The 25,587-nt window shown below is 46.5% G+C and overlaps 1 non-coding gene and 1 pseudogene across 1 annotated transcript in view; both read right to left on the bottom strand.

The window, feature by feature from the left end:
• The window catches only part of Gm4036, a 137,464-nt pseudogene that overhangs the window by 93,435 nt on the left and 18,442 nt on the right, over positions 1-25,587 (bottom strand).
• 6030426L16Rik overlaps positions 9,646-25,587 on the bottom strand; it is a 57,736-nt gene continuing 41,794 nt past the window's right edge. The window contains exon 4 of the transcript XR_001780508.1: positions 9,646-13,222. This is a non-coding gene — a transcript (RIKEN cDNA 6030426L16 gene). The remainder of the gene's footprint in view (positions 13,223-25,587) is intronic.

The raw sequence follows: 25,587 nt of genomic DNA on the forward strand, positions 1-25,587 counted from the left end.
AAACATTTGGTTTGTTTCTATGAAAACAAATATATGGAAAGAATGCAGGTCGGTGACACGAAAGGCATTTCTTCTTCCTAATTTTAGATGCTGTTTCCCTCTACCCTTTGACAAGTCGCTGCCCAGTAGAGGAGACAGATGTGGGAGGGGAGCCAATGCTCTTTCTGGAGATGTGGCCTCATCCCAAGCTCACAAGGTGTGTATGGGGTGGGTCGGGTGCAATTTTAAACTAATTGATGAACTGCTGTGGGGAGTCTATTCATTAAAACACACTCTTGATACTGATGAAACCCTAAGCTACAGGGGCCAGGAGGAGGCATGGAGATCCTAGCCAAGGGGACAGTCTTCATGGTTCTCTGTGACTCACCAGGCTGTCTTCTGGAGACAGGGGACAGCACTGTCTTGGTGGCAGGGAGAGTTACACTGTGATTGGCCATCTATTTAAAGCTCATGAGGAAACACAAAGAGGAAACAATTGTCCCATAGGATAGTCTTCTGTAATGTCACTGCTACAGACCCTTCTACATGGGACTCATTAAAGGTCTGGCTCTGAGGACCAAAATGGGGCAAGGGTGTCTGGGATGGAGTAGAAGTGCAGGAACAGTGTGGCCCCTCTAAGTCCCTCCCTTGGTAAAGAGAAGGTTTAACTTACATTGATATATTAGGTTTATATTTTGCTGTGAGAAAAGATATCCCATACAAATCAGAGACATTTGAAAGCTGGTGAACTGTGGGTTAGACTCTCCTAGGTTCCAAACTGGCCTCAGATCACACAGCAGAGGGACAACTGCAGTCCCAGGTGAGCTCCCTAAGGGCCCTCTCCCCAACCTGAGGGAGGTGACTTCCTCATAGTCCCTGCCAGGATGGGAGCCCATTCCACCCCGGTACTCCTAGCAATGCCATCCTTTCTGAGACCAAATGTTTCTCTTTTCTCATACAAACCCATAGACAGTGTGCTTCCTCTACTGATTCCAGCTCTCAGATGGGCAGGCCCACCTCACTAACAACTCTGGAGTAGGCGAGTGGGCAGAGGAGGCAGTGAGATGGACTCGAGTGTTTGTGTGTGTGTGTGTGTGTGTTTGTGTTTGTGTGTGTGTGTGTATGTGTGTGTGTGTGTGAGAGAGAGAGAGACAGAGAGAGAGAGACAGAGAGAGAGAGAAACAGAGACAGAGAGAGAGACAGAGAGAGACAGACAGACAGACAGACAGACAGACAGACAGACAGACAGACAGAAGGTGAGAGCACTGAGCACCTATCTCAGTGTGTCTTGAGAAACTCTTGGGACTGATTCTCCCTCCGTTACTTGCTGGCCAGTCTGTGTTGGAGACGAGCAGTTGGCATGGTGGGAAATAGGATGGGATGAGTGGGCCATTTCTTTACTTTAGCCCAATGTTCTCTCTCTCTCTCTCTCTCTCTCTCTCTCTCTCTCTCTCTCTCTCTCTCTCTCTCTCTCTCTCTCTCTCTCTCTCCCTCTCTCTTAATGCAGACCAGGACTGTCTATAATGTAACTTTGGCTCTCTTAGAACTCGCTATGTAGATACAGGCTGTTGATCAGGCTGTGTCTTTGTGTGCTGGGATTAAAGGTATATGCCTACTTGCCTGGCTTCTGCTTTTTTTTTTTTAAGGGGTTGTTTAATTTTATGTGTATAAGCATTGGTCCCCATGTATGTAGCTGTGCCACATGAGTGCAGTACCTTTGAAAGACAGAAGAGGGAGTCACTGAAGAAACTGACAGTTGTAAGATGCTGTGTGAGTGCTGGGAACCAAATGGGTTGTCTGCAAGAGCAGCCAGTGCTCTGAATCACTGAGCCATCTCTCCAGGCGGTTTTATTTTTGTTTTAAATGTTGTCTGTGACTGTTGAAGAGCTTTTAGTGACTGTCAGCAGCCCAGGACTTCTAAGGAAGCAGTCACATTCCCGACAGGTCCCCACGGGTGTGCCTTCAGACAGTGGACTTCCTCCCAAGGTTACCCTTAAAGTCATGTTGCTCTTCCAGCATTACTATCCCTCAGGAATGCAGTAGCTCAGCTGGCCCAGAATCTGGGCTATGGCCAGGGCAGCTTTCTCTCTGTGTGTTTTCGGGTAGCAGCTGGCAGGCCCTGGTTCCTGTGGGCTGTTGCTACCTGGGCCTCTCTATAGGGCTACTAACACTGGCAGGTAGCCTCCCTCCTCATAATGAGTGGACAATAAGTTGATAGAGACCAACTCAGGGGCCTGTTTTATCACCAGATCTTAGAAGTCACCAGTTGCTTGAGGTTGGAACCCTTGGGGGTCCCTAAGAAGGTTGCCTCTCATCCCTCTCCTTTATGTTATTTATTTATTTATTTATTTATTTATTTATTTATTTATTTATTTATTTATTTATTTGAGATAGGGTTTCTCTGGGTAGCCTTGGCTGTTTGGGAACTCAGTCTGTAGCCAGGCTGACCTCGAACTCAGAGATTCACCTATTGCTGCCTCCTGTTAGGATCAAAGCCATGCTCCACCACTGCCTGGTGCCTTATTCTTATATACAGAAGCATGCCAAGCTTTTTCATGTGGCTATTTAGATATATCTTAGTCTTGTGAATATATGTACCTATGTCTGTGTATCACACATCCTGCATACTGCATTCCATACCCCAAAATTGCTTGACTGCATCTCTCGGGATTGATGTCCAGTTCTCATGACAAAGAATGCTCTAGTGAGCGTTTGCCAGTCATTTCTGTGTGGATGAGGAAGAAAGCTCTGATGTCTGTCTAGTCTCCTTCCGTCCTCGCTCTGACCTCTAACTGACCTGAACCCTGGCTCATCTCATAGCTTCTTAACAAGTACCAGCAAGGCCCAGGCAGTTGTCTCTCCTCCCCTCTCCTCTCATCCCCTCCTCTCTCCTCCCTTCCCTTCTCCCTCCCCGTCCCTCCCCTCCCCTCCCCTCCCTTCCCACTGATCATCTTGCCTCTATCTTATGCTTCTTGTTCTTCTGCAGGTGGCACTGCTTGCAGCCTAAGCTCCATAACTCCCTTACCAGCTTCAGGCAACCTGTATGAACATTCCAGGTCAGACTGGGCATCTCTCCTCCAGGTCCCACAGTGACCTGAGCAGGGTTCCATTCAGAACTCGGAGGCTACCTCAGGACTATCTGCCATGTCTGTCTTTCTGGGCCTGGGAGATCTCCACTAGCAGGTATCAGCTGAAACTCCAAATGGAAGCCTTGTACAGTCCTGGCCTTAGCTGCCATGCTCTGACAGCTAGTGCAGGAATAATGGATTAACTACACCTTGAACATGAACACCATTGTTAACAGAATTGCCGTTCAAGGCTGGAGACAAACATAGGGAACAGTCAGTTATAAGTACTTGTGCAGTGTAATTGCATCTCTGGACTGTGGCTCTCTGACCTCCATTCCTTTTCCATGCAGCCCTGAGCACGATAGAATTTTCTTCCTCCTTTGGTCTTCTGACATTGATTTCTGCTCAGCCCCAAGACCTGAAAGGGCCATCATCTCCTCGCTGAGTTACAGTGCCTAATGTTGGTCTTCCTCACTCCAAGGCCCCTGACAAGCCATGCTCACAGTGATTGCTGGAGGTCAGGAAAGGCATTTATCTCCCTGTTGTTAGTCTGTGCCTACTGGGGAGACACATTGGTGGCAATTTTTCTTCTACCCAAATTATAAGAATCAGCTCAGTGAGACTCAGTGGGCCAGGTATGGATGGAGATCCATTGGAAGAGATTTGTGATTGACCCTCTGTGGTTGCTTAATATTAGTTATTAATTTGACAGGATCTAGAGTAGCGATTTTCAGCCTTCCTAACGATGCAACCCTTGTGTTAGGAAGTTCTTGGTTCCGTGTGCTTTGCTGACCCCGAACCACAAAGTTATTTGTTGCTACTTCAAAACTTTATGTTTCTACTGTTACAAATCGGATTGAAAATATCTGATATGTGACCCCCTACCCCCAAAGCGGTTGAGACCCAAAGGTCGAGACCCACTGATCTAGAATCACCATAGAGATGTGACACAGGGTATGTCTTCGGGGGATTGTCTGTTAGGTTAATTGAAACGGGAAGAGCCACCCACCTTAAAAATGGGCAGCAGTATTTCCGCAGCTAGCGTTCCAGAGAGCATAAACGGAAGAAAGCCAGCTGAGCCCCAGTACTCATCTCTCTGTGCTTGCTGCTGCCATGATAGATTGCATCCTTTTAAACCATCTGCCATAGAAACCCTTTCTCCCATGAGTTGCTTTTTGAAGATATTTGGTCACAGACACCAAAGAAACCAACACACCCTGCCAGCTCTGCCTGCATTGCTCAGCCACTCTGAGCTGAGGAACTGTTTCTAAGAGATCTGCCCTAGGGGACGTCAGAAGTGACTCAGTGAAGGACTGAGTGTGGAGTCTCCATTAAAGTGAGGGGCCCTCTCCCAAGCATCATTCCTCAAGTCTTCACTCTACCACTTCAGAGACCACATCCCTGCAGGCTATAGTTTCATATTACAGCCGACCCCCAATGTCCATTTCCACAGTGGAGCCTGAACTCCTGACAAGAGCCACCATTGTGGCACGGCTCTGGCCCTTGAGCACAGTGTCTGTTGAATGGACTGACTGTCTTCACTGCTGACCTCCTATCCAATCTCCCTGCCACAGTTAACCCTCACTTTGCACCTCTTCCATGCCAGTACTGTTCCAGGCTTAACAAAATCCATCTTAGTTAGTATCCAACTGGCCCCAGTGAAGAAAGTGCTGCCCAGCCTCTCTTTACCCCCATAACCACTGATCTTGACCAGTTATCTTGACTACATCTGGCATCAACTAAAATCCAAACTTGTTGGCTATGTCTGTACACCAGTAGATTATACTACTGCAAACACAGATGAGAGAGTTAGGGTGTGGTTGGTCCCTGCTTGCTCTTTATCTCCTGCATCCTAGCCTGCACATCTGTGGGTTTGAGGTAGACTGCCCCATCCTGGCTTAAACAAACACCCTCCAAGATGGCCAGGACATCTGGGAAGACTAGGGGTGAGGCTCCGTCATCCATATGGCTATGGAGAAGAACTGGTCCCTGCAAGATAAAGGCTTTCTATGAGCAGCCTTTTGGGTGAGGAGCACCCACACTACTGCAAACACCTCCCCCTTATGTTCTCTATGGAAGCTCAATAAGCTCATTGGCTTTACAGAATGAACTTAGGCAAATCTTGTTTCCGTTTGATGTTGAGACCTTAGGGGGAACTGTACCATTTTGTCTCCCCAGAGGAGGGATTTGCATGTGTTTAGTTAGTCTCCCTTCACAAAGGGAGGAGGAAAGGTTTGGGAAGTTGTGTGACTTGGCCGTTCACACATACATCACATGGGTCCTAGTTGTGGTTGAGAAGAACAGCTGAGGTACAAAATGTCCTTAAACTCCAAACTCCCCTATCACATAGCCACCTGCTCCTGTGGAAGCTTGCTCCAGGCCTCTTATCTGGTGCCTAATGCCTAAGAGGTGATGAGTGGACTTTTGGAGCCAGCCCTGGCTCTGGAACCAGAGGATCAGGTTTGGCTAGTTGGTTCTGAACAGATAGAACCTGGTGTCTCTAGAGACTGCTTGTCTGTCATTCTGAAGCTCTCCTTAAATCTTCATGTCTTCAGACACTGAGTTTATCTAAAATTTCCACAAAAAAAGGAGGACATTACCTATGAAGACAAACCCTGTATCCACCATAGGGCTACCCTGTAAGGCAGGTGCCCGGCCCACAGGGTCTAATGCCAGGTGATTTTTCTGCTGGGAAAGGTTCCTGGCCAGGATGATAGGTCTGGACTTTGGGTCTATTCTCAGTGTCAATTGCTCAAGATGACAATTGTCAAGAGCCTGAACTCTTGCCAGGTCTAAAGATGGAGAAACAAGCCCCAACTGGAGCAAGGCAGATTTATCAGTTCTCATCCTGAGGGTTATGACTTTTTGGCACACCCCTATCTCCAAAAATATTTATATTAGAATTCATAATAGCAGCAAAATTACAGTTATGAAGTAGCAAGTTAAATAATATTTTGGCTGGAGGTCACCAAAACATGAGGAACTGTATTAAAGGGTCGCAGGCATTAGGAAGGTTGAGAATCATTGTTTTAAGTGGACATAGAAGGAGATGCTAAGGAGGACTCCAGTTTCTATCCTGGAGTGGCCCTGGAATTCAGGACCAAGGCAGTGATGGGTTTCCTTCAGGTCAAGCTAGTTTGAGAAAGCTGGGGGATATGTAGAGAGGAACGGGCCAGATTTACAAACTCAGGTTGAGGTCAGAAGAATGGACTGGTCACAGACACCGGGGCCTACAGATTTCTTTACATTTCTGATTTTAATGTTTTTGCATGTGTATGCATATGCCCTGTGCATGTGTGTTTCCATATGTGTGGGCACATGTGCATGAGTGGGCAGCTCAAGGTAGACATTGTGTGTCTCCCTACCCCACTCTCCACTATATTTATTGAGGCCAGGTCTCCTGAAGTGTAGCTTGCTGATTCCAGCTAAGCTAGCCAGGCAGCTGGCCCTGAGGATGTACCGTCTGTCTCTCAGATGCTGGGATTACAGGTAACTGCCATACCTGCCCAGCTATTACCTGGTTCTAGAGATCTGTATTCCGGTTTTCATGCCTACACAGTGCATGTTTTATGCACTAAGCCATTGTCTCCCCACAGCCCTGTTTAAAAAATAAAATAAAACTCTTGATGTTTGAGTAATGACAGACCCAAGGGAAGCTGCAGCTGGGTCCATGCATCTGTCCTTCAGGTTCAGCCCCTGGTCCTGTCCTGCACAGCTACAGTGACATTGAAGTCAGGGGTAGGGACACTGCTACCATCCACACAGCTTTGTCATATCGTGTGTGTGTGTGTGTGTGTGTGTGTGTGTGTGTGTGTGCGCGCGCGTGCGTGCGCACAGATAACTACATGCTGAGTGCATGGTATCTGATGCAGTTTCAGGGCATGGGTAGATCTGCCTATCTTTTTTATATCAATTTTCTGCTCCACATATTTTCGGTCACTCACTAGCATATTAATTCTTCAATCCATGAACTCTGATATTGGAGGTCTGTAAACAGAAGTCCCAGACTCACCCAGTGGAAAAACAGTTCTGCAGACTGCAGAAGCAGCAATTGAGTAGTGCACCACTCCCACCTAGGTGTCAAGTTTAGTGTTGCACCATAGGGTGGCTCTTGAGTATCTTGGAATCCAGCCTTGTTAGTCTTTTCCTGGGCCTTCCAATGGGAACAATTCAGTCAACTTCAATGGCTCCCAGAAAAAAGAAGTCTAGTGTAGAGAAGCTGGGGTCAAGGGGACCCTGAGATGAAGCTGACAAGGCTTCCCATACCCTTTGTAAGGGGACAGAGCCAAGCATGGTTACAGTATCTAGGGACTCTGGGTCAAGCAGCACAGGGTTTGAGTCCTGAGTCTGTCCCTAGCCAGTTACTGGACCTAGAACAAGCTACTTAGGCCTTGTCACTCATTCTTTGAGACAGCGCTTCCTGGGGAGGCAAACATGGCCTCAAATTTGAGATTCTCCTGTCTTAGCTCCTCTAGTGCTGGGATTAGAAGGGTGAACCATCATGACTGGACCACTTGAACTTTTGAAGACTCGTGTTTTTAATACCTAGTGGGAAACAGGAGTAGTGATCTGACCCTAATTAGGCCAGCATGGCCATTAAAAATATGTGAACCACGAGGAACATAATAGAGTCACCAAATGGAAGGCATATATAGTTCTTACTGACTGGTAGCTAGTAAGACTAAAAAGGAGGTATTGGGTACAGGGAAGGCTACACAAATGAGACAGAGAGACAGGATTTCACAGGGTCAGTAGAAGTTTTCTATTCAAAGGGGGAAGGGCAGTCCAGATGCAGGAACCATGTGAACAAAGGCATTTTATTAAGAATTGTCCCACTGTGCTGAGTGCATTTCATTGATTTTGGCTTGGTCTAAGCTTAAAGTGGATGAGGTGTAGCTGGAGAGAAGCTCAATGGTTAGAGCACTTACCGCTTCTGCTGGGATCAGAGTTTGGTTCCCAGCATCCATGTACCAGGGCTTACAACTGCCAGTAACTCCAATTTCAGGAGATCCAATATCTTGCTCTGGGACTCCACAGGCACCTGCATGCATATATGCAAATGCATGTAGTCTTTCTCTCTCACACACAGGCCCACAATTGAAATAATAAAATAAATCTTAAAAATCCACTGAGTGAAATAGAACAGGTGAGTTTGGCTAGAACCTCCAGGAGGGCTCAGGAGTCCATCTTGCTTCCAAACTTCCTCCAACCTCTCACCTCCCCACCTTGACATTTCCTCTCTGGACTTCCTGCTACCACTGTCTCCAACACTGTCTAACAACAAGGTTTGGTATAGGGCAAGGTGTGGATTGGAGTTAGTTCCACCCACATCCACAGAAATGCAAAAGCCACATTCTGCAAGGCTCACCAAGACTTTGTCCCTTTTGGGTGGTGCTTCCTTCACGTGCTTGAATGGCCCTGGCTTCCTGACAGGAAGTTCATCTTTAGATTTGAAAATGGACTGTGGGAATGTAATCTTAGGGGTGTGTTGGTAGTGTCCCTAAGGCTATGAAAGCTGATTAGCACCTTCACTTCCAACAAGACATCCTGTGGGTGTTCTGGGGTCCCATGGAGAAGGCTAGCTTAGGGTTTGGCCACAAGAGAGGTTCTTCCTTGAATAAGTTCTTCCTTTTCTTTTTAAAGGTGTATCTAAATTTATTTCGCAGGCATTGGTGTTTTGTTTGTATGTATGTCTGTGTGAGGGTGCCAGATCACCTGGAACAGGAGTTACAGACAGTCGTGAGCTGATATGCGGGTGCTAGGGAATTGAACTCAGGGCCTCTGGAAGTGCCACCAGTGCTCTTAACCACCAAGTCCTAATAAGTACTTCCTATGACAATTGTCACATTTTGTTTTTGAGACGGGGTCTCACTAAGGAACCCTGGCTGGCCTCAAACTCAGAATGTAGGTAGGAATGGCCTTGGACTCCTGATGTGATTTTCAGCTCCCCAGACTGCTGGGGTTGTAAGCACAGGTGGAGGCCAGAGGACAACTTATGGGTCTGGGAGATCAGACTTAGTCTCTGCTCTTGGATTTTTGAGCTGAGGTCTCACTATGGAGTCCAGGTTGTCCAAGAACTCATAACTTTCCTGCCTCAGCCGCCCCATTTCTATGCTCTTATTTCTGCCACTCACTGTACTCACATCTTGTGTGTCTTTGGGTTCTCCATTTGAGAAGGCTCCCAAAGCTGGAGAGATGGCTCAGTGGTTAAGAGGACTGACTGCTCTACCAAAGGTCCTAAGTTCAAATCCCAGCAATCACATGAGGTCTTCATAACTGGGCACACACATACATCCATCCTCTTATTCCCCATTATTTGAATAAGTGATCCTGAACTTGCTGGATGACATTAGCCAGGGCACATGTCCTGTTTGGTCCTGAGGCACTGTTGTTTCTGTCCAATATCTAAAACACCTTCTAGCCAACAGCACAGAAGGGCCAACGGCCTTAGTAGGGAAAGGCTGGCATAGACTCCACTCTGACTAAATTCTCGGCTGTTCCAGACATTCAAGGACTTTCTCCATGTCTACCACTTACCTGCTTCATTCCCAAACTCACTAGAGAGTGAACTGTGAAAGGGTGCTTGTGACAACACAAGAAACTCACAGACCTTGGTTTATTTGATTATTTTAATATGCCAGGTCAATGGACAGGAAGGATGGAGCACACAGGCACACCTATGTTTGCAGGATGTAGGGCAGATGTCCACAGCCTTGGGCATGCATGTATCTCCTGTGTAATTAGGCAAATGAATACATAAATACCACAGCACAGCCAGACTTGGGGGGTGGGGAGAATCACAGGCCACAGGGGACCATGCTTTAAAGGCAGTCAGAGGCTTTAAATACAGGGGCTGAACCTTCTCACTTTATACAAAACTTATATATTAAAAGTAAGGATACCACGGTTTATACATGCAAGCAGCTTTGGTCAGAGAAAATAAACAAGGGAGGTGGAGCCATGCACAGGAAGGGCTTGCCTGTCTGCTTTCCATCTTCTTCATCCTCACAAAGTCAGCTGGGATCATAGAATAAATCAGCTGGTCTCGGTAAGATACTGAAAAGTCCAGTCTGGTGTCCTTAAGGGTCTCCAGGCCCTCTGTGGGCAGGGAAGGAGCCCTACAGCTGAGAACACTTGAAACCTTGGAAGGAACCAGCCTGGACTGGATGGGGAGGGACATCTATTGGGTCAGACAGAGGAGGGAGCTGCATCCAGCCAGACCAGGTGAGTGTGATGTGCTGCCTGGGCCCAGGTCCCAAGAGAGCAGGAGAAATCACAGAGAAAACCACTTTTGCAAGCAAAGCTGAAGATGGCAAGTCAAGCCTGTGTTTCTCACAACTGTGTAAAGCCCATTTCCCTCAGAACTGGCTAGCACTGCTGGGATCACACTGCAGCAACCAGACAATGGATGGTCGCTCTTGGCACCTTTGTTGAATTCTTCCAGGGACATTTTGCCTGAGGAATGGAAGTGGGAGACTTAGGATTAGCCAGTGCTCTGGTTAAAGTCTGGAACCCTCTGGAAAATGGACAATGTCCAGTCTCCTCTTCTCTCTCTCTCTCTCTCTCTCTCTCTCTCTCTGTTTGTCTCTCTCTCTCTCCCTGTCTTTCTACATCCCTCCCTCTCTCCCTCCTTTCCTCCCTTTTGTTTTGTTTATTGAAACAGGGTTCCTCTATGTAACAGCCTGGCTGTTCTAGAACTCACTTTTTAGACCAGGTTAGCCTTGAACTCACAGAGAGTCTGCTGTCTCCTATGAGCTCCGATTAAAGACATGTGCCAACATGCCTGACCAGAGTGTATTTTCTTAACTAGTGATTGATGGAGCAGAGCCCAGCCCAGTGTAGGTGGTACAACCCTGGGCTAGTGATTCTGAGTTCTATAAGAAAGAAGGCTGAGCAAGCTATGGGGAGCAAGCCAGTAAGTAGCAACCCTTTCATGGTCTCTGTATCAGCTCCTGCCTTCAGGTTGCTGCCTTGTTTGAGTCCTGCCCTCATTGCTTTTGATGATGAACTGTTATATGGAAACTGTGAGTGAATAAACCCTTTCCTCCCCAAGTTGCTTGTGGCCATGGTGTGTCATCAGAGCAATGGAAACCCTAACTCAGACAACAGGGATGAAGCCTACAGCTCAGAGGGTCTACTGACATGCCCATGGTTATAGAGCCCTAGGAAGGGTGCAGGATGCAGGCTAGGTGTACCTGACTCTGAATTCTAGTCTCCCTCCCTCAACCAGAACTGAATCAAGTGGGTTGGAAAAGGGCAGGCCTGCATAGGCAGAGAGTGTATCCCAAACACCTCTGTGCCATCAACAGTTTCACAGGGTCATCTACTCCCCTCTCCCCACATCCACCCCCTCTCCCAATCCCCTCCTCCCACTCCACCTGCTCACTCCCTTCTCTCATCAGAACAAGTTTCACAGACAAGGTGCTGGACAAAGGGAGCCAGGAAAGTTTAAGTGACGTTCAAGAGCATAGGATACAGCTGGGGAATGGAAGAATGGAGGGCTCCTTGGTTCAGAGTAGAGGGGAGGTTGTGGGGCACAGCTTCTGTCTGAAAGGAAGATCTTTGGTGGGAACTGGAAAATCCTGGAGGGAAGGTCAAAGGGGAAATACATTGAGCCCTGCCCACTCATGGATCCCAAATCTGCAGATTCAACAAACTATAGGTGGGAAATAGTCTAGAAAATGAAACTGGAGGTACACAGACAGTTTCTTCTTATTTCCCAAATAATACAAATTATTATTAACATCTATAGCCATTGTATTAGGCACTGTATATAACTACTTTACTTATTTTATGGATGTATGTAATTATTTATTTGGGGGAGGTGATCTCAGGGAGAATTCAGAGGACAACTTGTGGAAGCTGGTTCTCTTTTCCTACCATGTGGGTCTTAGGGATTGAACCCAGGCTGCCAGGCTTGGAAGCAAGCACCTTTACCCACAGAGTCAGCTCACTGGACTAAATACAGAGATGGTTTAGAGCATGGAGCAGGAAGGATGCAGGGTGCACATAAGCATTGCTCCTGTGAAGAACTGACTGCTGACTCATCCTTTACTGTGTCGTTCTGATTTCTATAGGAAGCCCTATAGACAGCTAATGTGTGTGTATGCTATACATGTGTGTGCAGATGAACACCCACCTGTGCAGAGGCCAAACAGGAATCCCGGTGTTCACAGTATAACCTTTTCTCTCTCACTGAACCCAACCGGGGCTTAACATTGTAGCTACGCTGCCTGCTCAGCAAACTTCTGGGACTCACTTGTCCCCTAGTTCTAGGGTTTCGGGCATGCTCAGCCACTCCTGGCATTTCCATGGGTGTTGGGATCAGATCAGGTCCTCATGCTGGGTATCAAGTGTTCTTCCCCACTGAGCCATTTTCCCAGTTCTTGCTTTGACAATTCTTAATCACCTATCTCAGATCTCATTAGAGGTTTGTTTTCTTTTCTTTTCTCTTCTTTTCTTTTCTTTTCTTTTCTTTTCTTTTCTTTTCTTTTCTTTTCTTTTCTTTTCTTTTCTTTTCTTTTCTTTTCTTTTAAAAAAAGACCCGTTTTATAGAATTGTGTGAATAAACCTGATGGATGAGCTCAGCTGGGACCTGATGTCCAGCAAGCAATCGATAGATGCTTGGCTTTTATCGTTACTCACTGCAAAGACATGCAGTCCTTTAGTACACCAGGTAGCAAGTGGGCAGAGGAATGACCTGGTGTATGGGGCCGGGGATGGGGGTCCTGGATCCCTGCACTCCCCATGCTTAAGGCCCTGTCAAGTGCAGGTACCTGCACTATCTCCAGCATTTCACTGCAGCTGATGTAGCCATTGCTGTCTAGGTCAGACATGCTGAAGGCCCACTTCAGCTTCTGTTCCAGCTTGTCCCAAGAGGTCATGCTCACAGCAATGATGAACACTTGGAAGTTGATGGTGCTGTCGCCGTTGGTGTCAAAGGTGTGGAAGACATGTTCAGCGAACTTGGAGGCATCTCTGTAGGGGAAGAAGTTGGGCTAGATCTTGAAATTGTCCACGGTCAGGTGGCCAGTGGGACAGTCATTGAGGAAGCCCTTGTACCACTCCTGAAGCTCATGGTCGGTGAACTCCCTGTGTTTCTGCAGGTCCTGCAGCACCTCAGGACACAGCTGGCTGTTCTGCTTGCCCATGGCAGCTGGCAGTGGAGACTAAACCTGCAAGGCCAAGACACAGGTGAGCTGTGGATACCTGAAACCCCAGGTCTGGCTTCCTATCACACCCTACCACCATGGTGGCTAAGCAATATCCTCTGTATGTCCAGTGCCATCCATTACAGCAGTGGTTCTCAGCCTTCCTAAAGCTGCAACCCCTTAAAACAGTTCCTCATGTTGTGGTGAACCCCCAGCTATAAAGTCATTTTTGTTGTTACTTCATAACTATAATTTTGCTATGGTTATGAATCATAATGTAAATATGTGATATGCAGGAGGGTCTTAGGTGACTCCCTGTGAAAGGGGCATTCATCCTCAAAGGGGTTATGATAACACAGGTTGAGATCTTCTGGGCCAGAAGAACTCAAGACCATGATAGTGCAAGCTCTGACTTTTAGCATTTCCAGGATGGCTCTCCTCAGGAGGTACAAAATGGTTCTATATAACATGGCAAAACCCAGAACACTCTAGGAAAGACAGAAAAGATATCTTTTTATGGCTAAATACAGTCTACTAGGAGCATGCATGCAGAATCGTGGTAAAAGGGACAGGGAGAGGCAAGCCTAAATCAGTGGAAGGAAGCTTTGTCAAATGTCCTGTAAGGGTTAAACAAGAGTCAGGATTGAGACAAACCCCTCAGCTCATCAGCTTGGGGCAAAGGGGTCTCATGGACCCAATGCTGACTCTTCGCTTTGAAAAGCTAATTCTTTTTCTCGTGGGGGACCCGGTGTGTTTGTTTCCTTGTCACAGATACATTTGCTATGCTGCATAGTAAATAAATCTTGCCTGCATAGGCAGATGCTAGTGGTTCACATTCCTACCTAACACAGCTAGGGTAAATTTAGAACTAGGTTGACACCCATCCTGAGTGGACTCAGGGATGATACCAGAGAACAGGAACATGGCTTTGGCCCTTCAAAGTTCAACTTCATTTGTCAGCAACCCTAATTTTATAAATGACATTTAAAAACCCCATTCTTACCCAGATTCCTGGGTTAATCTGGGTAAGTAGGGTTTCATGGGGACCCAGGTATTAAAGCTTTGAAGCATGTTGACAGGGGGCTTCTAGATCCCCCAAGACCTCCCTGTCCCCCTCCACATAATACTGGGAGAAGTTACCAGCACATGCCATGCTGTTTTAGCCCTAGAAGAGACACCTGGGAACCTTATGGGAGTCCCCACTCTTTATTATGCCTCTGAGATATTGTTCTGCCAGGGACATCTAGAATTGCATCAATTGTCGGTAAATGTCGATGTGAATGTTACCAGCTGAAACAGCCCCCTTGGAAATTCAGGACTGTGCTTCATTGTCCAGCACACCCCACTGCAGTCTCCCACAAGGCCCAAGTGTGAGATCCTACAGTGATTGGCCACTGGACGTTAATATTCGTTCACTTCCCTACCTCAATTTTGGTTTCTTTCTTTCACAGTAACACACCTGCATAGCTCAGTTATTTTTGAAATGTGTAGAAGAACTAGTGTGGGTGAGTCTCCTCTACCCAAGTCCCAAAGGAAACCACTCTGAACTGCTCAGAGCCTTATGAATTCTAAGCACTAGGTTCCAGTTCCTGTTAAGGAAGATGAGACATGCACTCAGTATTACCTGCTACCTCTCCTGTCTTCTTCACATCTTTCTCAGGCTGTTAGCGTTCAATGTACATATTTTAATTACTTATCTACAGGACTAGGAGATATTTAAAGTTCCTTGTCCAACACAGACATATGGCAACTTGATATTGCCTTTCAAAGCACACATTTACTTATCTAAACATGTCCTCCCCTGTACAAACAACCAACTCAAATGTCCACAGTATCTTGATCAGAAATAATCATCAACTCAGGTAGCCAGGTGCCAAACATCTGTAATTCTAGAACTGGAGGGTGGAGGCAGCAGGATCAGGAGTTCAAGGTCATCCTTGACTATATAGCAATTCAGGGCTAGCCTGGGCTACACTAGACACTGTCTCAAAAAATTATATGAAAAGAAAGAGAACAAGCAGGCAAGTAGTGGTGCATGCCTTTAACTCTAGCACTCATTGACAGAACAGACAGATAGGAATTCAAGGAAGGCTAGCCTGGGCTACAGAGCAAGTTCTAGGATAGCCAGGACTACACAGAGAAACCCTGTCTTTCTCTCATAGACATACACACAAACACACACACACACACACACACACACACACACACACACACACACACACACACACACACACACACACACACAGAGAGAGAGAGAGACAGACAGACAGACAGACAGAGACAGAGAGACAGAGAGAGAGAGACACAGAGAGAGAAAAAGACAGAGAGACAGAGAGATATCTACAAATGGACAAAGATTATACACTAGGGCATGTGGCCATTGCTGCCATCTGTGAGAACTGGTCACATGGGTTTGTGAGTGGAGGCCTCCTGTGGAAGAACTTACTGGAAAGGTAAAGTTGACTGAAGTGGGGAATTGGCTGGATGGACAGGTATCTTGTAGGACCTTTTGTCGTGTTTTCCTTTGTAATTTTATTTGCTTATTTGTTTTCTGAGACAGGGTCTCATGTAGCTCAGGCTGGCTTCAAACTTACTATGTAGCTGAGGACGACCTGCACCCTTACCTTCCTGCCTCCCCTGTCCAGCAGTCACAGCTATTAGCCACAAAGCCTGGCTCATTTGCAGGGTTTGTTTGTTTGTTTGTTTGTTTTGTTTTGTTTTATTTTAGAGACAGGATTTCTCTGTATAGCCCTGGCTGTCCTGGAACTCACTTTGTAGACCAAGCTGGCCTCGAACTCAGAAACCTACCTGACTCTGCCTCCCAAGTGCTGGGATTAAAGGTCATTTACAGTTTTAAGATGTCGAAATGTGTCCATATGTTCTTTTCCTTTTTTCTCTTTCAAAGCTTTAAGAATATTTACTTATATAGTATGTTACAACTGTTTTTCTTGTTATATAATACATTGAGAGGTTGCCTGGTACCTGCTGAGGCCTGAATAGTATGTCGGATCCCTGGAACTGGAGTTACACATGTTGTGAGCCACCATGTGGATGTAGGGAACAGGACTGAACTGGGATCCTCTGCAAGAACAGCAAGAGCCCTCTCTGCAGGATCCCATTCTCCTTAGATTTTATTTTCTACTCAAAGAAGAAGCATCCACCAATCATAGTGTCCCAGCCTCAATCTCTTGACTGATGGCATGTCTAAGAACCTCCGAGTTGATAGAACAATGTTGGCTAAGCCCTGTCTGGGAGGGGCTTCAGGAACAAGAAATAGACACAGAGCTTGGCGCTGGCACACAGTTCTAATCCCAGCAGTCAGAAGGCAGAGGCAGCCAGATAACTTTGAGCTCCATGCCAGACTCGTTTACAGAGAGAGGACTCTGTCTCAAAAACAAAAACCAACTGAAATGCAGAATTGAAGTCCTGGAGGGCCTGCATAGAGGGGCCCAGGCTCTCTTAAGTCCCTCAGTCATGGCTGACTGCCAGATCCTTGCTTTTTTTTGCTACACACACTTCCTATCTCACAGCCTTGCTTCTACCAAGGTTTAGTGTCCTCTTTCCTTATCACCTACAGCCTGGGCTTCAACCACGAGTCAGCCAACCTCTCCCTCACTCACTGGACATTAAGCTTGACAGGGTGGTCAGTGCTGGCCGGAAGTACCCCCAGAAGCTACCTACATCCATCTCTGAAGAGAAGCCCTCAATACCAACTTCTGCATCCACAGAGTCTGCCCTAAGAGGACAAATGCAACTGCTGGTGGCTGAGGGGTCACCACAGGCCTAGGATAAGCATACAGATGAAGAGCTAGCTGCTCTCCATGGAGTCCACTACCCAGGGCTCTCATTCAAACTCCAACACAGAGTAGGAGCATATCATGACTCTTTGGGAAGGGATAGAAATGCCCTAGTTTTATTGTAGGTAATTCATTTTGGAAACTCAATTAACAAAACACATGTAAAATTGAAGCCACCCTGGTAACACGGAAGTGTAGGTAAGAATAGAGTAGCCAACAGTGGGAGGGTGGTACACCTGGTGATGTTTGGTCCAAAGAATCCCTTAGTGGAGCAGGACAAGAGGTGCAAAAAGAGATGTCTGGGGATAATCCAGGAATATTGATGGGGAAGGAAGGGAGGAAGGAAGCAATGAAGAAGGAAGGAAGAAGGGAGAAAGGGAGAAAGGAAAGAAGGAAGGAAGGAAGGGAGAGGGAAAAGGAGGGCAGGGGAGGGAGAAGGGAACTGGAGTACCTAGAGGAAGGGACAATGAGTTGAGCCCAGGAGGTGGCTACTAGGATGTTACTGTCAGAGGCAGGTCCTCGGGAGACCCTCAGGCAGGAGACAAAACTGTGAAATAAGGTGAGCAGGAGATCCCAGAAAAGAGGGCAGAGTTTGGGGTGGTAGCAGTTAAAAGGTAGAGAAGCCAGGTTGGACCAAGATGGGAGGTGTTGGGTCCCCTGTTCAAATACTAGTATTGGAGAGAAAAGACCTAGAACTGGTGAAGCCATGTAGCTCCAAGGCCCTAACCACTGAACCATTCACACAGGGAAACTTACAATGTGTCTCTGGCCTGGAGTTCACTTAGAAATGTCACCCATCAGTTACATCTTGCTAACCAGAGCACTGACCATCAGAGAGCTCCTGAACCTCTCCTAAGTCAGCCAGGACATGACTCCAGGATACCCAGCTACGGGATTGTGCCGCAGACCCTCTGGGTCACTGTGCAAAGAACAAGGCGTAAGCATCAGGAGGATGGAGACCACTCAGGAGCCTTCAATCCATGTTTCAGGGCTATCCCTGAGGCGTTGAGGAATCATGGGAAGTAGAAAAGGGAAAAGGAAGGGTCTGAGCCTCAAGACCTGGTTCTGAGGAGCAATGGCTTGAAGATCTGCTCCTGCATGCAATGTCATTCAAATAAAGGGTGGTGACAATGGGAATGTGTCTGGCCATCTTAAGCACCTGGGACCAATGACATAAGCAGTATGAGATAAGGAGGAAGAGAGGGTAGGTGTATTAGTCAGGGTTCTCTAGAGTCACAGAACTTATGGATAGTCTCTAGATAATAAAGGAATTTATTGATGACTTACAGTCGGCAGCTCAATTCCCAACAATCGTTCAGTCACAGCTGTGAATGGAAGTCCAAGGATCTAGCAGTTACTCAGTCTCACGCAGCAAGCAGGCGAAGGAGCAGGAGCAAGAGCTAGACTCCCTTCTTCCAATGTCCTTATATTGTCTCCAGCAGAAGGTGTAGCCCAGATTAAAGGTGTGTTCCACCACACCTTTAATCCCAGATAAAAGGCGTAGCCCAGATTAAAGGTGTGTTCCTTAAACTCGGAGATTCAATCTTCTGGAATCCATAGCCTCTGTGGCTCAAGATCTTCAAACCAAGATCCAGATAAGGATCTCCAAGCCTCCAGATAAGGGTCACTGGTGAGCCTTCCAATTCCGGATTGTAGTTCATTCCAAATATTGTCAAGTTGACAACCAGGAATAGCCACTACAATCCACCCCTTGTCAACTTGACACAAATAATATCTCATGTTCACATGAAACAATAACAAGGTTGTAAATACGCCTAACATGATATAACTATCCCTCGTACAATCGCAAACGCATTAGTAAATTTACAATGGGCATTCATATTACTTTATAATCCTCGTTTCTGCAACTGGTTACGTGGCCTTAATTGGTATTTATAACTACCTTCCTCTACTACCCATTCTGTATTTCCTTCACCTTCAGCCAGCACCTCAGCAGGTCTTGGCTCTTTTCCTGGAGGATTGACCCATACCTTCATTCCTGATGGGTCTGCGTCCTTTGTCATCCTGCTTGGATTAGGCTGTTGTAGTTTCCCATTGACTTTAATCACAGGACATGGTAGTACTAAGAGACGCCCTAAGGGATCTCCTACACTCCAGACATAATCTTGCTTACCACCATTGTGAAGAGGTAATCCAATTTCCCCATGGTAATCTGGATCTATCACCCCTCCTAACACTGTTATTCCTTTTTTAGCCTGTTGGTTTAAGGGCATTAGAAGCCCAAAATGACCAGGGGGAAGTCTGAGCTTCCAGTTCAATGGAATGTTTGTTGTAGCTCCTGGTAGGAGCACTCCCTTCTCTGGAGCCAAAACTTCTAGGCCAGCAGAACCTAGAGTTATGGGGACAGGAAGCAAAAATTTTCCTAGAGGGTCACTAGGAGTGATAGTAAGTGGAACTATTCCTTTTTCCACCCCTTGATTCCTGGACCCATGAATCCTGGCTATGGGTGAAACTGTTCCATATATCGAGCGCTGATTCAAAGCATATACTGCCTTCTGAAGAACTCTACCCCAGCCTTCCAAGCTGTTACCACCTAATTGGCGCTGTAACTGCGTCTTCAAAAGGCCATTCCATCTTTCTATCAGACCAGCTGCTTCAGGATGATGGGGAATGTGGTAAGACCAGTGAATTCCATGATCGTGGGCCCACTGTCGTACTTCTCTGGCTGTGAAATGAGTTCCTTGGTCAGAAGCAATACTGTGTGGAATACCATGACGATAGATGAGGCATTCTGTCAATCCATGAATGGTGGTCTTAGCAGAGGCATTACGTGCAGGAAAGGCAAATCCATAACCAGAATAAGTATCTACTCCAGTAAGAACAAAACGCTGTCCTTTCCACGAAGGAAGTGGTCCAATGTAGTCAACCTGCCACCAGGTTGCTGGCTGGTCACCTCGAGGAATGGTGCCATATCTGGGGCTCAGTGTTGGTTTCTGCTGTTGGCAGATCTGGCAATCAGCAGCAGCAGTAGCCAGGTCAGCTTTGGTGAGTGGAAGCCCGTGTTGCTGAGCCCAAGCATAACCTCCATCTCGACCACCATGACCACTTTGTTCATGTGCCCATTGAGCAATGACAGGGATGGCTGGGGAGAGAGGCTGACTGTCCACAGAACGGGTCATCTTATCCACTTGATTATTGAACTCCTCCTCGGCTGAAGTCACCTTTTGGTGAGCATTTACATGGGACACAAATATCTTCACATCCTTTGCCCATTTGGAGAGATCTATCCACATACTTCTTCCCCAGATGTCTTTCTCACCAATTTTCCAATTGTGATCTTTCCAAGTCCCTGACCATCCAGCCAATCCATTGGCTACAGCCCATGAGTCAGTGAATAATCGTACATCTGGCCACTTCTTCTTACAAACAAACTGTAATACCATGTGTACTGCCCGAAGTTCTGCCCACTGTGAAGATTTCCCTTCACCTGTGTCTTTCAAGGTTGTCCCAGAAAGGGGTTGTAATGCTGCAGCTGTCCACTTCTGGGTGGTGCCTGCATAACGTGCAGAGCCATCAGTAAACCAGGCTCTAGTCTTCTCCTCTTCGGTCAGTTGATCATAGGGAACACCCCATGAGGCTATAGGTGCATGCTTGGCAGCAGATGGCATTGTAACAGGAGTAGAAACCATAGGCATTTGAGCAACTTCTTCATGTAACTTGCTTGTGCCTTCAGGACCTGCTCTGGCCCGATCACGTATATACCACTTCCATTTGATAATAGACTGCTGCTGTGCACGTCCCACTTTATGACTTGCAGGGTCTGATAGTACCCAGCTCATGATGGGTAGTTCAGGTCGCATAGTGACTTGGTGTCCTATTGTCAGACGTTCAGTTTCCACTAAGGCCCAATAGCAGGCCAAGAGCTGTTTTTCAAAGGGAGAATAGTTGTCTGCAGATGATGGTAGAGCTTTGCTCCAAAATCCCAAAGGTCTTTTCTGTGATTCACCTACAGGGGCCTGCCAGAGGCTCCAAACAGCATCTCTATCAGCCACAGATACCTCAAGTACCATCGGGTCTGCTGGGTCATATGGTCCAAGTGGTAGAGCAGCCTGCACAGCAGCCTGGACCTGTTGAAGGGCCTTCTCCTGTTCCAGGCCCCACACAAAGCTAGCAGCTTTCCGAGTCACTTGGTAAATAGGCCTAAGTAACACACCCAAGTGAGGGATGTGTTGTCTCCAGAATCCAAATAGGCCCACTAAACGTTGTGCTTCTTTCTTGGTTGTAGGAGGGGCCAGGTGCAATAACTTATCTTTCACCTTAGAAGGAATATCTCTGCATGCTCCACACCACTGGACTCCTAAGAATTTCACTAAGGTAGATGGTCCTTGAATTTTGGTTGGATTTATTTCCCATCCTCTGATACGCATATGTGTTACCAATGAGTCCAAAGTGGTTGCTACTTCCTGCTCACTTGGTCCAATCAGCATAATGTCATCAATATAGTGCACCAATGTGATATTTTGTGGAAGATCCAAACGATCAAGATCCCTTCTAACTAAATTATGACACAGGGCAGGAGAGTTAATATATCCTTGAGGCAAAACTGTGAAGGTATACTGTTGGCCTTGCCAACTGAAAGCAAATTGCTTCTGGTGGTCCTTATGGACAGGTACTGAGAAGAAGGCATTTGCCAGATCAATAGCCGCATACCAGGTGCCAGGAGATGTGTTAATTTGCTCAAGTAACGAAACTACATCTGGTACAGCAGCTGCAATTGGAGTTACCACCTGATTTAGTTTTCGATAATCAACTGTCATTCTCCATGATCCATCTGTTTTCTGCACTGGCCAGATAGGAGAGTTAAACGGAGATGTGGTAGGAACCACCACCCCTGCATCTTTCAAGTCCTTGATAGTGGCAGTAATTTCTGCAATTCCTCCAGGAATACGATACTGTTTTTGATTCACTATTTTCTTTGGCAGAGGCAACTCTAAAGGCTTCCATTTGGCCTTTCCAACCATAATAGCCCTCACTCTACAGTTCAGGGAACCAATATGAGAATTCTGCCAATTTCTGAGTATATCTATCCCAATTATACATTCTGGAACTGGGGAAATCACCACAGGATGTGTCCGGGGACCTACTGGACCTACTGTGAGTCGGACATCAGTCAAAACTCCATTAATCACCTGCCCTCCATAAGCCCCTACTTTAACTGGAGGGCCACAATGTTTCTTGGGATCCCCTGGGATCAGTGTCAACTCAGAACCAGTATCCAGCAGACCCCGAAAAGTCTGATTATTTCCTTTTCCCCAGTGTACAGTTACCCTTGTAAAAGGCCGTAGGTCCCTCTGGGGAAGAACTGGAGAAAGGGTAACAGCAAAACCTTTGAGTGTCTTATCAAGATCCTTCCTCAGCGGAACCTGGCCACCCCTTCATTCAAGGGGTTCCGGATCTGCAAACTGTCTCAAGTCTGGAAATTGATTCACTGGCCGAGATTGCTGTTTACCACGATCTAATGTAGCCTTTCTTTCATTTGTTTGAGAATTTTTCTGCTTATACAGATCAAACAAATATGCAGTAGGCTTCCTATGTATTTCATTCCTGGAAACACCATGATTGGTTAGCCAGTACCAAAGGTCCAACCGAGTCATGCCATTATAAATTTCACCTCTCCTGTGCTGACCATTACTGGGTATGTTATAAACATTCTTTTGTCTACGCTGTCCATTATAATAACTAGAATCACCTTGTCTCCGGCGATTCAATGCTGCCACCTGGCCCTTGTTACCTCGGAATCCAACTAAACCCAGTGAATTTAATTCATCTAATTGAGCAGAAGCATCTCCAATGCTAAGATCTGGCACAAGGAAAAGGGAAAGAACAAAACCCTTCAAATGTGCTGGTGCCCCTCTCACCAATTTGCGTCTTATAGAGCTAGTGAAAGGCATATCTTCTGGACCTTCCCATTGTGGACAATTATGCTTTACACAATATATCCACTCTAGCATTGCAATTTCCCTAAGTCTTAAAATCCCTTCATCAACACTAAGCCACGGAATATCAGGCATCTCCAAGTCATTTCCAGTAGGCCATCTTTTGATAAACACCTCAGCCAACCATTCAAACAAACTTTTGACACCTTTTTTAACTATGCGAGCTTCCGTATTAAACCTAGAATCTCTACTCAGAGGACCCATGTCAATAAACTCAGCCTGCTCTAGTCTTATGTTCCTTCCACCCTTATCCCACACCCTTAAAATCCATTCCCACACATATTCACCAGGTTTCTGCTTGAATGAATTAGCAAACTCATTAAGCTCCTTAGTAGTGTAGCGAATTTCCTCATGGACTACACTTTCTACCTCCCCTCTAGGAGCCTGTTTTGCTTTGAGTCTGGTTACAGGTCTAGAAGAAACTATTGGTGGGCCTTGAGAAACATCAGTAGTGAAAGTCATTGCTGGTTTATCAGACTCTGCAAAATTAATTTCCTCATGTGGGAAAGGCATTATTTCAAGAGGTGGGGCTGAGGGTACTACTTCCTCAGGTGGGGCAAACCCTTGAGAATCTGAAGATTCAAAATTCTCAGCTTCAACATGGTCTTCCCACACATCCCCGTCCCATGTTGTAGGATCCCATTCTTTGCCAATTAGAGCCCTTACTTTAACTGTCGACACACTCTGAGGCTGAGACTTGAATTTTCGCTGTAGTTCAGCCAACCTTACAATGAGAGTTTCTGTTTGATTTTCTGCAACTTGAGCTCTATTGCTACAAGAGAGAAGATTCTCCTCAAGGACACACTTAGCAACCTTTAGATCGTTTACTTGTGTCTGGAGCCTTTCGATTTTATCACACAACTCCTTCCTTTCATTCATCATTTTTTCCACAGATACTAAGAGCAGCCAGCCAGTAAAATCATTTTTCGATTTTTTCCCCATCTTGTAGAAAGCTTTGTGCACTGAATCACCTAATTCATTAAGAAAATCAAGGGCATTAGCTTCTTTAAGTTCGGAATATAGTTTCAACCATGGGTCTTCAAAATTCTCTGAGCTCCCAGGAGGGAGAGAATCTGGAGAGGTTTCAATAGTTGAAAGTGCTGGTGGATCAACAAGCCAATTCCAGAATTTTAAAAGATTCATTCTTGTACTTCTGTTACTCTAGAACCACTCCTGGTACCAACTTCTGTATTAGTCAGGGTTCTCTAGAGTCACAGAACTTATGGATAGTCTCTAGATAATAAAGGAATTTATTGATGACTTACAGTCGGCAGCTCAATTCCCAACAATCGTTCAGTCACAGCTGTGAATGGAAGTCCAAGGATCTAGCAGTTACTCAGTCTCACGCAGCAAGCAGGCGAAGGAGCAGGAGCAAGAGCTAGACTCCCTTCTTCCAATGTCCTTATATTGTCTCCAGCAGAAGGTGTAGCCCAGATTAAAGGTGTGTTCCACCACACCTTTAATCCCAGATAAAAGGCGTAGCCCAGATTAAAGGTGTGTTCCTTAAACTCGGAGATTCAATCTTCTGGAATCCATAGCCTCTGTGGCTCAAGATCTTCAAACCAAGATCCAGATAAGGATCTCCAAGCCTCCAGATAAGGGTCACTGGTGAGCCTTCCAATTCCGGATTGTAGTTCATTCCAAATATTGTCAAGTTGACAACCAGGAATAGCCACTACAGTAGGATTGACCCCTTTCTGAAACTCCAGTAAAGAAGGGCTCTATGTAAAGAAGCCTCAGTCCTGGAGGGACTCCATGGATCATAGTCCTCCCACCCTGCCATGTTCCATTACACCCAGACGGGAAAACACACCTTTACAATGCTAAGTGCTGCTGAGACTCTTCAATATCCAGCAGCTAGCCCTGAGCCATAGGAACCCTCAGACAGTGCAATCAGTGACAGTGACACCCCTTCCCCTCCAAACGGGACAAGGATTCAGTACAGACGCTTGGGACAGAGGACCAACAGTCATAGAGCAAGCTAGCCAAAAAACCGCCAGGGAGGACAAGAAAGCAGGCTCCCAGCAGCAGAAAGCCCCCCCACCCCCACCTTAGCCTCCTTCTTGACAGATACACCCCATCACCTGGGAGAGAGGATCACCAGAGAAGCCCATACTTGAGCAGGCAGTCAGGACCTATTTCCAGTGTTTTCCAGTCTCTTGGGTTCTTGAAGTATAGATGCTTGAGTCATGCTGGATTGAGGTCCCTACTTCGAGTGCCTTGCACTACAGTGGCACATTCCTAGGCAGGAGAACTAGGTGCTCTGGCCAATAGATGGAATTTAGAGTCAAAACTGTAGGCCTAGAGGGCATGGTAGAAGATGACAGAGCCTCCAGGGCATGGTAAGTGGTCTCACGTGGCTCAGCTAGGAGTTAGCAGAATGAGTCCCATCAAGAATGAAAAGACCCAGGTTAGAGCTGGGCTCTGTCCTTTGGGTTTTGATCTATCCTGGGCCCCTTCCCTGCTAACATCCTGAGAGGCAATGAGATTCCAAGTTGAGTTTAACTGGTACCCAAAGAAGCTCCTGGCCAATAAAGTGGCTGTCAAAGCCGTGTTCTCTTAATGCTCACTTTCATGAACCTGCTAAGTGGAGCCCACAAATGCTGGCGGCCTCATAGATGCTTCCTGGCACTTG

Source organism: Mus musculus, chromosome 12 (genome assembly GCF_000001635.26).
Source record: "Mus musculus strain C57BL/6J chromosome 12, GRCm38.p6 C57BL/6J".
Taxonomy (NCBI): domain Eukaryota; kingdom Metazoa; phylum Chordata; class Mammalia; order Rodentia; family Muridae; genus Mus; species Mus musculus.